The sequence below is a fragment of the Meleagris gallopavo genome, chromosome 1, assembly GCF_905368555.1.
Source record: "Meleagris gallopavo chromosome 1, MGAL_WU_HG_1.1, whole genome shotgun sequence".
NCBI lineage: Eukaryota > Metazoa > Chordata > Aves > Galliformes > Phasianidae > Meleagris > Meleagris gallopavo.
Genome location: NC_139404.1, coordinates 74,925,329 through 74,938,840, shown reverse-complemented (window position 1 = coordinate 74,938,840; position 13,512 = coordinate 74,925,329).

Sequence of the window (13,512 nt, the reverse complement as noted above, 5' to 3'; positions counted from 1 at the left end):
TCAAGGAAGGAATTACAACAGTTAATGGGAACTTTAGGGTATTAGAGGAAACGTACCTGGATTTTCTATCATTTACTGTCTATTATACTCACTCCTACGGAAAGGCAAGCCATGGGAGTGGAAATTAGAACATAGAGAGGCAGTTAAAACTCTAACTGAAGAGTTAAAAATGTATCAGTCACTAGGCCAACACATCCCTTCAACACTGCTATAGCTGAATGGGGTTTTGTTGAACATGCTACTTACTGTTCCAAACTGGCCCCAGAGGGCCAAAAAGGTCTTGACTGTTTTGTTCAATCACATTTAAAGAAACAGAACAACAACATTCTGAATGGGAAAAAGATTTCTATCTTTAGTCTGAGCAGTTAAGCAAGTTGAGAAAATATATCAGGAACAGCCTGTACAAATCAGAATGGAAATAATCCTGAAGGGGACTGCTCCCCAAGAAGGAATTGCACAAAAACACACCATCCAGAAATTAGATGAAAGACATAGTAAAGCTTTCAAATTTTAGATGCATATAAACTGAGGCATACCAATAGAAAACATTTGGTTTACAGATGCCTCAGTCAATAGGGAAAATGGCAAAGAGCAATATAAAGCTGCTGCATTGGATATTACCATTGGGAAGCAAGTAATAGAAGAATGTGAAGGTAGCACACAAATAGGAAAAATATGAGCAGCTGTCCTAGCAGCACACAATGGAGCAAAAATCATATATGTACATTCTCATACTATGTGGGCTTGTGACACGTGTTTATATGTGACAGTATCTCTGTAAATGGGAAGACCTGAACTGGGGAGTAAATAGATCCCTAGTAAGGATAAAGAAGAATTGGCAATTATTACTAGACATAGCCAGGAAAACACCTTTTAATACCAGATGGGTAAAAGCCCATGCTAAGGATAATCAGCCAGCCACAAAATAGAATATATAGAATATAACAGTGGATGAGTTAACAAAAGTTAGGAAAATTATCTTAGATCTGAAGTGGTATCAGTTGGGAGAATGGTTACATCAGAACTTAGGTCACACATAGCAAGGAAGCACATAGCTGCACAGAGTGAAGTCAAACCTATAAACAGGAAAGCTTGTGAAGTTATTCTTACAGAATGACCCCAGTGCAAATTGAAACTGCAAGCAGATCATCCTGCTAAGGCACCATCCATACACATCTGTGAGGGAAAACCTTATCGTCTACATGGCTAATCATGACTAACACTGGACCACTCATATCCTCAGCAGGCTACTGGTATGACCTTACAGAAATGGAAATAGCTTCTGGCTTCCTTGTAGCAACCAAGCATCAGAAAGCACATGGGCAAAATACAATTAGAGGATTAACATCCGAGTTTAAAAATTTATCTACCCCTGATGTCATCCAAAGTGACAATGGCTCCCATTTCTCGTGCAAGTATGTACAGGACTGGGCAAAACAAGAAGGAATCAAATGGATATTTCACATTTCACACTGTATACCAACACGTACATACATGTACACCAACAGCTAAACTGGAGAGGTGTGGAAGAAGTAGAGAATGGCAGCCTATCTCTCATGGATTCCACCTTTGAGATTTTTCAGCTTTGTCACTGTATTGCATGCTCTTCCTTCTCTCAACGTCATTACCACCTCCACAGAGGAAGCCCTCTAAAGTAGTATGTATGGAAAAATGTTGAAGTGATGTCTGTATGGGATGAGAAAATTGAAGGGAAGATGATTTGATGAGTAGTTCTAATCTGATATCTGATACCTAGAGCTTGAGATAACCTAGAGGTAGAGTAATAAACCAAGTTGTACAGAGGGGGAAAGCATGCGTTGGAGAAGCAATAGAGATGATAAAACGAAAAATAAGGAAAATGACCAGGAAAATAAAAAAGATTGTGATAAAAGTACAGCTGTCTGCTTAAATCTCACACAACTGAGAATGCCCAAGTTACAGAGGTTTTCAAAGGCTTATAGCAAACAAATTTACAACCTCTCTCCCTGCATGGTCCTGATGCAAACATATTCCACTACAAAATCTCATTCCACTAAGCATATCGGAATTTTGCAAATGCTCGATTTCTGTAGCCAGCACAAAAACACAATTCCAGAAAGAGGAAATTCAACAGAAGTGCAAAGGAAACTGTTAATACCAGCTCTTCCTAACAATCACAGCACAAGTCAGTACTAACATCAAAGACATATTAACTGGTATTTCCACCGTACAGTTTAACACTCAAAAAGTAATATACAAATTATGAATATCAAGGTATTGATATCTAGTATACAAATCCAACTGATAATTCAAAGGAACAAAGGAAAGACAAAAAGTAGTAAAATATAGCATGTTATTAGCACATTCTTGACCACTGCTCTTATTAAAGAGAGCTCTTAAACAAGGTACATAAAGAGATGGACTGTAAGGAGGCAAATCCCTCTCACTGAAGAGATAGATTAAATGAGTGCAAGAGCCAAGAACCTATTGATTTTTTTTTAAATACATGCTTCAATTAATTACATTATAGAACTAGTATTGATAGATGTCTAATTCTTTACAGTGTTTCACTAACAACAAATGTAAAGGGATACATGCAAGATCTATAGCCCATAGTTTTAAAGATTAGCTCATTTCAGAAAAAGTATTTTTAATTTACATGCTCATGTCCATAACTGCCAAACATGCAAGCTCAAATCCAAACATACATTATCTTAACAAAGAATCTCTAATCCATTAATAGAGGCGCAGATCTGTTTTTCCCTAACAGTCACCAATGCTATCAGGATAGAACGATTTTTCTTTAAAAACTCACAAAAGACTTGTACTCTCAGCAACATGACTGATAAAATCAAAGGCCTGATCCAAGGCTTCCAGGGCATCTGGGAAAACTGCTAATAGAAAGGATTTCAGAATTCTTAGGAATGAGATCTCTGAAGGAATAGAATGTAAGTGTAATGGAAAATATCCAACAGGTTCTGGCTCAGCTGAATAAAAACTGCAAGATCAACAGACTTCTGAAGTTAAGCAGCACTTGAAGAAAGGCTATTACAGAAGACACCAAGAAGAATTGGAAACCCTCATGAATTAGAACACATAATTTTATTTAGATCTTGATGTTAGTGAGATTGTGCTCATTATGACTATTAATCCAAGCCTGGACATCATCCCATTCTACATTGCTACTGGTTAATCCTTTCTTTTTTCCACTATGGAAGAGATATTATCAAGAAACAAGTATCCCCAAAAGAGGGACAATATGTCTCCCACTGGTGAAAAAAAGAAAAAAAAAAACAAAAAACAACCTAGAGAAGCAAATAACTGAAATGTTAGTTGCTTTTTCCCAAAATTGAGTATCAGAAATTCAAGTGGTCATTATAATAAAAATCTCTGCAACTAACTGTCTAGCTTCCTTGATATTTGTATTATAGACACACCAAAAACTAAGTCATGGGTGCCAAACTCATCTTCTGACTTTGGAAAAGGTCTTTCCAGATCAAGAAGCAAGATTCTAAAGCTGGAATCTAGATACTGTTACCTTTCTTGCAGGTAGAGGAGTTCAGTCTCCGCAACTGTTGATCCAGTATCTTTCACAAGCAGTACATTCCTGTGGAAATATTTCATGTGGAGGAAAAAATGTGCGAAAGTTTAGCAAAGTAAAACTACAGCTTTTTCTGTCTATTACCTCATGAGATAACACTTTCATATTTGTCATTTGGTAAACAAACATTTCCACTCAGGCATGCACAAAAATTCCTACATATTACAGTTGCACTACTCCTCCCATATGTTGCTGTTAGGATGGGGGGGGAAAGCAACAAATATTTGTGTTGTTACTGTTGGTCTTCTGACTGTTAGATTAATGGCAAAATATAAAGCATTCAAAATTTTCTCTTGAAATTCAAAAAATACAATTTTTTTGCTTAATACACAATGCTATTGAGCAGACAGAATCCAGACAATAATTACCAGCACACAGTACTTTGCACAGTATTAGTGAGGAAAAGGAAAAAAAAAAACCTATACACGTGTCCTTGGGCAAACTACACTTCTGAAATGTATAGCTGCACAGTCAATGCAAAAGTCCCATTCATCATCTTGGTATAACTGAGTCATCTTGACTCCTAGACTCCCACTACACTAAGACAAAGTTGAATGGATGTATACACTATATAGAACCTGTATATAGCTTCTCCTCAGTCTTCTCTCCCTGCTTCATGGCACCTTCTTGTTTCATCCATGTAACGCTGTGTACTGTATTCACCTGTCCAGCTCCTTTCTCCCCAAGATGTAAGTATTCAGTGGCATTGATTAACTAAGTATCAAGGAAGCTTAGTCCACCATACATAAGAAATACGCATAGCAAAAACGTGTCACAGACAAAAGAGTTTTTGTCTCCAACAAGTGCCATTTTGTATGAGATATTATCTTCATTAATTCTTTATAATTTAATTCTATATTATAATCTATATAATTCTTTATATAATTCTATATATTCTCCAAAAACTATTGATGTAGTAAATTACCAATATACATATTTTTTCTGATTACAATTCTTTATTCCCAAAAATTCCTATGACCCCTAACAAAACTCCATTCCTGTTCCAATCCTATGTTAAAATATAATTGTATTGCAATCCACCTTAAACCAAAAAATCAGTCCTTAATTTGTACACGTATGTTAAACCACAGCTCTCTGATCATCCTAATTGCTCTTCTCTGGACCCATACTGATAGGTCTGTGTCCTTCTTACCTTAAGAGGCCCTACTACAGGCCTCATGAGAGCAGTATGTAGGCAAATTATCACCTCCTTTGCTCTGCTAGTCATACTGCTTTTGATGCAGCCAAAGATACTGGATTTCTGGGCTGCAAGCAGACATGGTTGGCTCACACTGAGCTTCTCAGCAACAAACACAGTAGATTAAAGAGTATTCCTATTCAAAATGACCTCAGACCTAAGAACCATTTTAGCAGCACTCTTTTTAGTAAGTTACGCATACAGAGGAATGTCAAAGAGTTCTGAAAGCAACAAAAAGGTTCCTTTGTATGCAGCACTTTCAAAGTTCCCTCTTCTTCACTTTCTCCCAGCAACATCAGCAAGTGTCCAACTGAGACCTAACTTTGAATACAGCCTTGTAGTTTCTACGCATTTTGACTGCTTTTCCTTAACAATTCTGCTTCCCATAGGAATGGACAACAGAAAGACATATGTAACTCCCCAAATGCATTTCTTTCCAAACCAAAACCCAAATCTATTGCTGAGACAGACTACTACATGAACTGCCTCTAGATAACGCCTCCAAGTAACAAGGCAGGCAAGCAGAAATTTACATATTATGAGCCCTTTCTCCTCCATAACCTAGACAGAGTTTAGTACACTAACATACTACTATCCAGAATGCATATTCTAGTAACATTTAGACCGTTTCTTAAGCGGCACATAAGGGAAATGCAGAAATGTCCCCAAAATGGTCTTGCTTAAGTTCACTGTAAATGATAAATTTGCTGTCAACCTAAGCCATAATCCACTTCTCCTCCAGAGTGAGGAACTTGTCCTTTCCTCCCTTCACATATATACAAAGCCTTCCTTGCCCATAGAAGTCCATGAATAAGAACGGGAAATACTGTTCATGCCTCCTCTTCAAATCTACACCTTGAGAGTTGCAGAGAATGTAGTGCTTTGCTATGTTTATGTAGTAGAAAAAAAAATGCCATCATCTATTAACAATCACATGTAAAACTGTGGAGGATTTGGAAAAGTGCTCTTAGATTCCTGCATGTCTTACATCCCCTCAAAAATATTTCCTGAATAGCTGACTGACTCACCTAAGACAGTCTCCCTGCTCATTAAAAAGTCTTACATACATTTCTATGCCCAAACCATGGTTTTCTAGAACTGCTATGAAGCAAAAGTTTACAGGTTCAGGTCTCCCCTATCAAGACAGGCTGAGGGAGCTGGGCTTGTTCAGCCTGGAGACAAGAAGGCTGTGAGGAGACCTCACTGCAGCTTTCCAGTATTTAAAAGGAGATCATAAACAGGAGAGGAATCAATTTTTAACTTGAGTAGATAGTGACAGGACAAGGGGGAATGGTTTTAAGGAGCAAAGGTTTAGATTAGATGGTGGGGAAGCTCTTTACAGAGAGTGGAGAAGTGCTGGAGAGGCTGTGGATGCTTCGTCCTGGAGGTGTTCAAAACCAGGTTGAATGGAGCCCTGAGCAACTGAGTCTAGTACCATATCTGGAGATTGGTGGCCCTGCCTCTGTTAGGAGGAACTTGATCCTTGGGGTCTTTTCCAACCCAAGCCATTCTATAACTCAGGCCTAGATGGCCAACTGTTTTTACCAAGAATTACTGTACTATTACTGCAAATAAAAGTGAAAGATAAGAAAAAGATAATTAAATATTGTGTAGTTATATGGACAAGAGAGCCAATCAAAAGAACTGCAGTATTTTGGCCAAAATATCGGTCTGACAAAGATTGGGTATGTCGGACACTGAATTCATACGTAAACTGTAAGACTCCTTTCTCAGAAGAAGAAATGGCTTATGCCGCTTGCTGATTGCAAGAAGTAAAGCAATTTCTCATAAGAAGGAGTCAAAGTTCAGAAGAAAAAGGAGAGAAGCAGAAAGATCATAAATGAGATCCCTTAGAAACTCTGAGCCCTCCTTACAACCCAAATGCTGCGTTAGTGAAAACAGCAGCTGTTTCAGGAACAGAGCTGAAGAATGCAGAAACAAGTGCTGGTGCCAGGAAGGGGAAAACCCCCCCACCCTTCCAGCCTGGCTGAGCCCAGAGCAGCAGCTGAAGCCACCTCTAGAGGGAGAGTGCACTCCAGGCTTTGATAGGAATTAGAACAGTGTAGAAAAATTGAAAATTTCCCCTTTCCCGATATAATATGTATCCCCTTGGATAAGTCCCACTGAGACAAGGAGAAATAGGATATGTAAAACCTCTCCTTACCAGTGGTGAAGTGAGGAGTTCTAAAAGGGAAATGAAGTCTCTGATTAAGGATCCTATTGGACTAGTAGAGCAGTTTGATCCTGGAGGGAAATGATGTCTATTCTAAGCATGCTCTTCAGTAGAGAAGAACAGGGAATGATTAGGCAGGCTACCATACAGGAGTGGGAGAAAAGGCATAGGATAAATATGAGGGACATGTGAGATATAATAATAGTGGGAATTAAGGAAGCAGTACTCAAGACTCAGAACTTTACTAAAGCTTTTGACGTTCAGCAAAGTAACCATGAAACCCCGAGTGAATTTCTGGAGAGACTTGGAGACAGGAAGCAAAGGAATTCAGAGATGGATCCTGATGATTCCTGTAGTTAAAGGGCTCTTAAAGGTCAATTTTGTGACTAAAGCCTGGCCTGATATACAAAGGAAGCTTCAGAAAGTAGAAGGGTGGAATGAACAACTATTAGAAAACCTTTTGAGAGAGACACAGAAAGTGTATGTTAAAAAGGAAACAAAAAGCAAAAAATGATCTCTACAGTAGATCAAGTGGTGAGACAGAGAACGGAAACCCATCAGGAAAAGGGTTTCCAAGGAAGACAAATTTTGGGGTGGAACAGTGAGGAAAAAGATAGCAGGGGTGAAAATTAAGGTGGCAAATTCCCCCCCTTCCCAACCACAACAAGAACAGATACAATGTTTTAAATGTGGGCAAAAGGGTCATCTCTAACGAAAATGTCCTGAATCAAAAAGGGAAGAGAAAATATTCACAATCATAAACTATGAATAGAGAAGTCAGGGGATCTCTGAAAAGTGGTCCCACAAAGAGCCCTTGATAAACGTAGAGGTGGGATCTAATAAAGAAGAGGTTGTATTTTTAGTAGACACAGGACCAGATTATACTTAGATTATAAAGTACCAGGACTTAATTTGACTAGTAATACCCTATTACTATAAGAGTAATGGGGGTAGAAGTGGTCACTTTGTGAGTCCACTGAGTTAAACTGGGGAACTAAAACAGTCAGTGGACAATTATTATATGTGCCTAAAGCAGGAACAAACATATTGGGAAAAGATTTAATAATCAAGTTAAGGTTACAGTTGAAAACCTGAAAAAGGGAATAACCATTTCAGTGAAGTTATTAACTGAGAAAGATGAAGAAGAAATAAATGCACTAGTTCGGGCAAGAGAGGGAAATCGAGGAGGGCTCACTGTGACTCCTTTGAAAATAACTCTTCAAGAGGGGAATGAGATAGTGAAACAGCAACAATATCCTATTGTTCCTTCTTGAAGGAACAACAGACTTGAAACCAATTGTGCAACCCTTGATTAAAGATGGTTTTCTGGACCCTTGTACATCACTATAAAACACTCCAATTCTACCAGTACAAAAAACAAATGGGACATACCAACTAAAACAGAATTTGAGAAAAGTTAATGAAATAGTAAGAAAGTGCCACTCTGGTTTCTAACCCTGATACCCTGTTGAGCAAAATCCCGTTTGAACCTAAATGGTTTAGTGTTGTAGATTTAAATTATGCATGTTGGGCTTGCCCCTTGGACCCAGATAGTAGAGATATTTTTGCATTCAAATGGGAGGACCCAGAATCAGGTCATAAACAACAATACAGATGGACTGTTTTGCCCTAAGGTATTTACTGAATCATCTAATTTGTTTGGACACATATTGGAGAAAATTTTAGAATAGAATTTTAGAGTTTTAGGCTCAAGAAGGGGTGGTATTTTTACAATACGTAGATGACTTGTTAATATCTTATATATATACAATATATTAACATATATAGAAAAATCAAAGGTAAAAGAGGCTACAAATGAATTCTTAAATTTCTTAGGAAGCATGACTAAGCGTGTCCAAAAGTAAAATACAGTATATGGAAAAAGAAGTTAAATACTTAGGACATCTAATCTCTAAAGGTAAACTTTTTGTAACTGTAAGTGATGGTGCTGCTTTGGGAGTCTTAACCCAGAAATGGAAAGATAAAAGAAAACCCACAGCATACCTGTCTAAATTACTAGACCTTTTATCTCAGGGCTTGCTAGAGTGTGTTCAGGCAGTAGCAGCAGCTGCCTTACTGGTGAAAGAGAGCAGGAAATTAACCTTTGGAGGGTGATTTGATTGCTGTTACCCCACACCAAGTAAGGAATATCCTTACTCAGAAGGCAGGAAGGTGGCTAACAGACTCCAGGATACTGAAATATGAAGCCATATTAATTGAAAAAGACAATTTAACTATAGTCATTGATTCTATCCTGAATCTTGCCTCCTTATCAAAGGGAACTGAAGATACAGTGAATGTGGAACATAATTGTTTAATCAATTATAAAACAAAGATAATGTCAGACTGACAAGATATACCCTTCGATTAAGAAGAAATACTGTTTATAGATGGCTCCTCTAGAGTGGTACAACGAAGACGACATAATGGCTATAAAATCATCAAAGGAACAGAAGGGAAAGTTGAGGAAATGGGAAGCTTGCCTAGTAATTGGTCAGCTCAAACTTGTGAGTTATATGCATTAAATCAAGTGTTAAAACTGTTACAGACTCAAGATATGCATATGGAGTGGTACACACTTCTGGAAAAATTTGGGAAAAAAGAGGTTGAATAAACAGTAAAGGGAAGGAACTGGCTCATGAGGAGTTAATCAGACAGGTTTTGGAAAGCCTGTTATTACCTGAGGAAATTGCTGCAGTGCATGTAAAGGGAAACCAAAAAGGAAACTCTCTAGTAGAATGGGGAAACAGAGTCTCTGATAACAAAGCTACAGAAGCTGCCTTGCGATCAGAAATGAAAATGAAACTTTTTGTTGTGCCTGAAGTAAAACCTCCATCTGGAAAGCAAATATTCAAGAAAGAAGAGATAGCAGCCTTCAAGGAATTAGAGGCAAAGGAATCAGGAGGACAGTGGACTCTCCATGATGGTAGGGAAATTATGAATAAACAAATCATGAGAGAAATTTTAACTATTCCACACCAAAGGAGTCATTGTGAGGTCCAGGCAATGTATGATGCTGTATTAAAAAAGTATATATGTGTACAACTGTACACTACAGCTAAAAAAATATGTAAAATCTGTATAACATGTCAACAAATAAATAAGAAGGTCTACAGAAACAACCTTCGGGTGGACAAGAACCAGGATTTCAACATTTCCAGAGCATCTAAGTAGACTGTACTGAATTACCCAAAGTAGGAAGATTTAAATATTTGCTAGCATTAATTGACTATTTGTCCAGATGGGTAGAGGCTTCTCTTTCTGTATCAACAACACCTAACATACTAACAAAAATAATTCTGGTACAAATAATTCCCAGATATGGGACTGTGGAAAATACAGACTCAGATCAAAGAAGTCATTCTACTTCACGTATCTTACAAAAACTAATGGAAACCCTAGGAATAAGATAGGAGTTTCATACTCCATGGCATCCTTCCTCCCCTGGAAAGGCAAAATGGATGAATCAGACATTAAAGAAACATCTGTCAAAAGTGGTTTTGGAAACTAAGCTCCCATGGACTAAATGCTTACCCCTAGCACTGCTAAGAATCAGAACTTTCCCTACCTGAGAAAGGGGATGGAATTCTTCAGTTTGAAACTAAAGATGTATTTTTCAAAAACTATATACTTGTTATCTTTACCTTCTCTCACACACCAAGGACTGTTGGCCCAAGCCATGCCACTAGAGTTTGCCATCCACAACTTCCAACCTGGAGACTGGATATTGATCCAGTCTTGGATAGAAGCTAAACTTCAGCCCTAGTGGGACAGACCCTTCCAAGTTCTGCTGATCACAGAGACAGTTGTTCAAACCACTGAAAAATGTTGGCCTCATAATACACAAGTTAAAGGACTCACCAATCCAGCCTCAGACTGTGAGGACTGGCAGGTTCAGATGATCCCCTACGGATCATTGTAAGAAGAAAGCCCTCCTCTGACTCCTAGCCCCAAACACTGATAAGGTAAAAAAAAGAGCTAAACTGCAATACTGGTGGTAATAATGACTCGTCTCAAAGGATTTGAAAGTATAGACTGGGAGGACACTGATAAATGGAGATGAGAAACAGGCTACCCTGTGAAATTATGGGTAAATGTAACCAAGACCAAGGTTCCCCAGACCATTTAGTCAGGTGTTAGCCTGTGAAGACATGGAGGCTCAACAACTAACTAAGTGAGAACAAACACCTCTGCCTCCAGGATCAGGAACGTATGCATAAGATGGACTAATATGTGGTTGACAACCAACTGTAATGGATGGACTTATTCACCAAGTTCATCCAACTCCATCAGGACTTTGAAAAATCAAATCAGCATATTTAAAGGGATTGCTCAGCCAAATTGCCAGCCTTTGCAATGCAATCCGATTGTGATAATGATTAGAAAGGCAGATAAAATTGTAAACCGTACTTATGGTTTTTGAGTGGATGTGACAGGAAAAGACCCAGTGGCCAGATTCAAGATGGCTGTATGGAAACCACAGCCCAATGTTATTAACCATACCCAAGAAGAGAGGGACTCTGTAAAAGGAGAGGGGCACTATCTCAGTAACCCCATTGTAACTTCAGAAAATAAAGGAACTCCCAACACACACTTGAGGTAGAAACAGAGTATGAGGATGTGAATGCCTGGTTAGAATGGGTAAAATATGTCCAAATTCTCAAACATAGCAATTGTTATGCTTGTGCTTCAGGGCAATCAGTTGCCCAGGTGGTCCCCTTTCCATTGAGGTGGAATAAGGATGCCTGGGAAACAGTGTGTATGATTGTACTCTACCAGGAGAAGACTGCCTGGGGAAATGAAACCTGTAAGCCTCTCTCTCTCTTTTGCTCCCCCCTCTCCACAGTGGGGACACCAGAATTCTTCTCATGTTATCTACAGCCATTGGTAACCATACAGCCTGTCCCTCACAGCAGAGTGGTAATGCTACCAAATTCCTGGGAGAATTCACTCTGTGCACTGAGACCCTAAAAATTGCAGAAAATGTAGTGAGGAACTACTTGGTTCTCAAATAGTTCCCAGGGCAGATCTCTGGTAGCATTGTGGAAGGAAAATCCAGGGGTCCACCTTGCCTTCTAACTGAAGAGGTACATGTCTACTTATACAATTGGCTATACCATTCACTCTGGCATTCCAAAAAAAAAAAAAAAAAAAAAAAAAAAAAAAAAAAAAGTTCCCAAATATAAAAAAGGAAGCAAAAGAAGTCTAGGGGTATCATTTACTGATAGGATATTTATATATTCTATTGGGGTACCCACGGGTGTCCCTGACAAACATAAAGCAAGGAGCCAACTTGCAGCAGGGTTTTAGTCTTCATTATTTTGGTGGGTAACTATTAGTAAAAATATAGATTGGATCTATTATATTTACTACAATCAGCAGAGGTTCATAAATTATACGAGAAATGCTATAAAAAGGATTGCAGAACAATTAGACATCACTTGTAGCACGGCATGGAAATACAGGATAGCATTAGATATGATATTGGTTGAAAAGAGAGGAGTATGTGTGATGCCAGGCAGTCAGTGTTGCACCCTTAGTCCCAACAACACAGCCCCAGATGGCACCACAACTAGAGCACTGCAAGGACTCACTACTCTGGCCAATGAACTCGTAGAGAATTCAGGAACAGACATTTCAATTGCAAGATGGCTGGAATCTTGGTTTGGTAAATGGAACGGAGTGGTAGCATCCATACTCACATCTTTAGTTGTGGTAGCAGGAGTTTTAATAGCAATTGGCTGCTGTATTATCCCTTGTCTTAAGGGGATTGGTCCAGCGGCTAATTGAAATTGCCCTATCTAAGCAGATGTCAGTAGGGCCACCACTGTATTCAGACAAAATGTTAACGTTAAGAGAAGAAATAGAAAGTGGTGGTCAGGTGGACATGAATGCAGAAGAGAAGTGTGACATCACGATGTCAAGGCTGGAAACCACCTATGAACCATGACTTAATAGAAAATTCAAATAGCAATAACTGTAAACAAAGAGGGAATTGTGGGAGATGACATATAGTTTTTGCATAAGTAATAGAATGTTGTACCAAAGGGGTATACCTCAGAAGCCATAATACAAGATAAGTTTCTGTCTGTGGTTAAAGAATAGGGCATGCACATTCTGGAGAGATAAAAGGAGAGTCTGGATGGTGTGCTAATTCATGTCTCTCCTCCCGTGGCGAAATCGCAGCAGGGGGCTGAGGGGGTGACCAACAGTAAGGACTGTAAAACATATATCTGCACCCAGAACTGTGCAAGAAGAAATGAACTTATCTGGCAAGACATATGGCGGAAGATACTCGCCTGGCAACTACGTTGTTTTTGAATTTATTATGTATGCTGTAACTGGCTAATGGCTGGTATACCCACCTAAAAAGGAATTTCTTTTCTTTACTTACCAGTTTGGAATTATTGAAATGACTAGTTAAAATAACCAAAAAGAGGTCAGGATTCAGAAACAGTGGGGAAAGATTCAAAGAGACCTATTATGCACAGGAAACATTATATATGAATTTTGAAAAATGCATCTGGTTCCATTAGAATAAATGCATACCACTGTGACCTA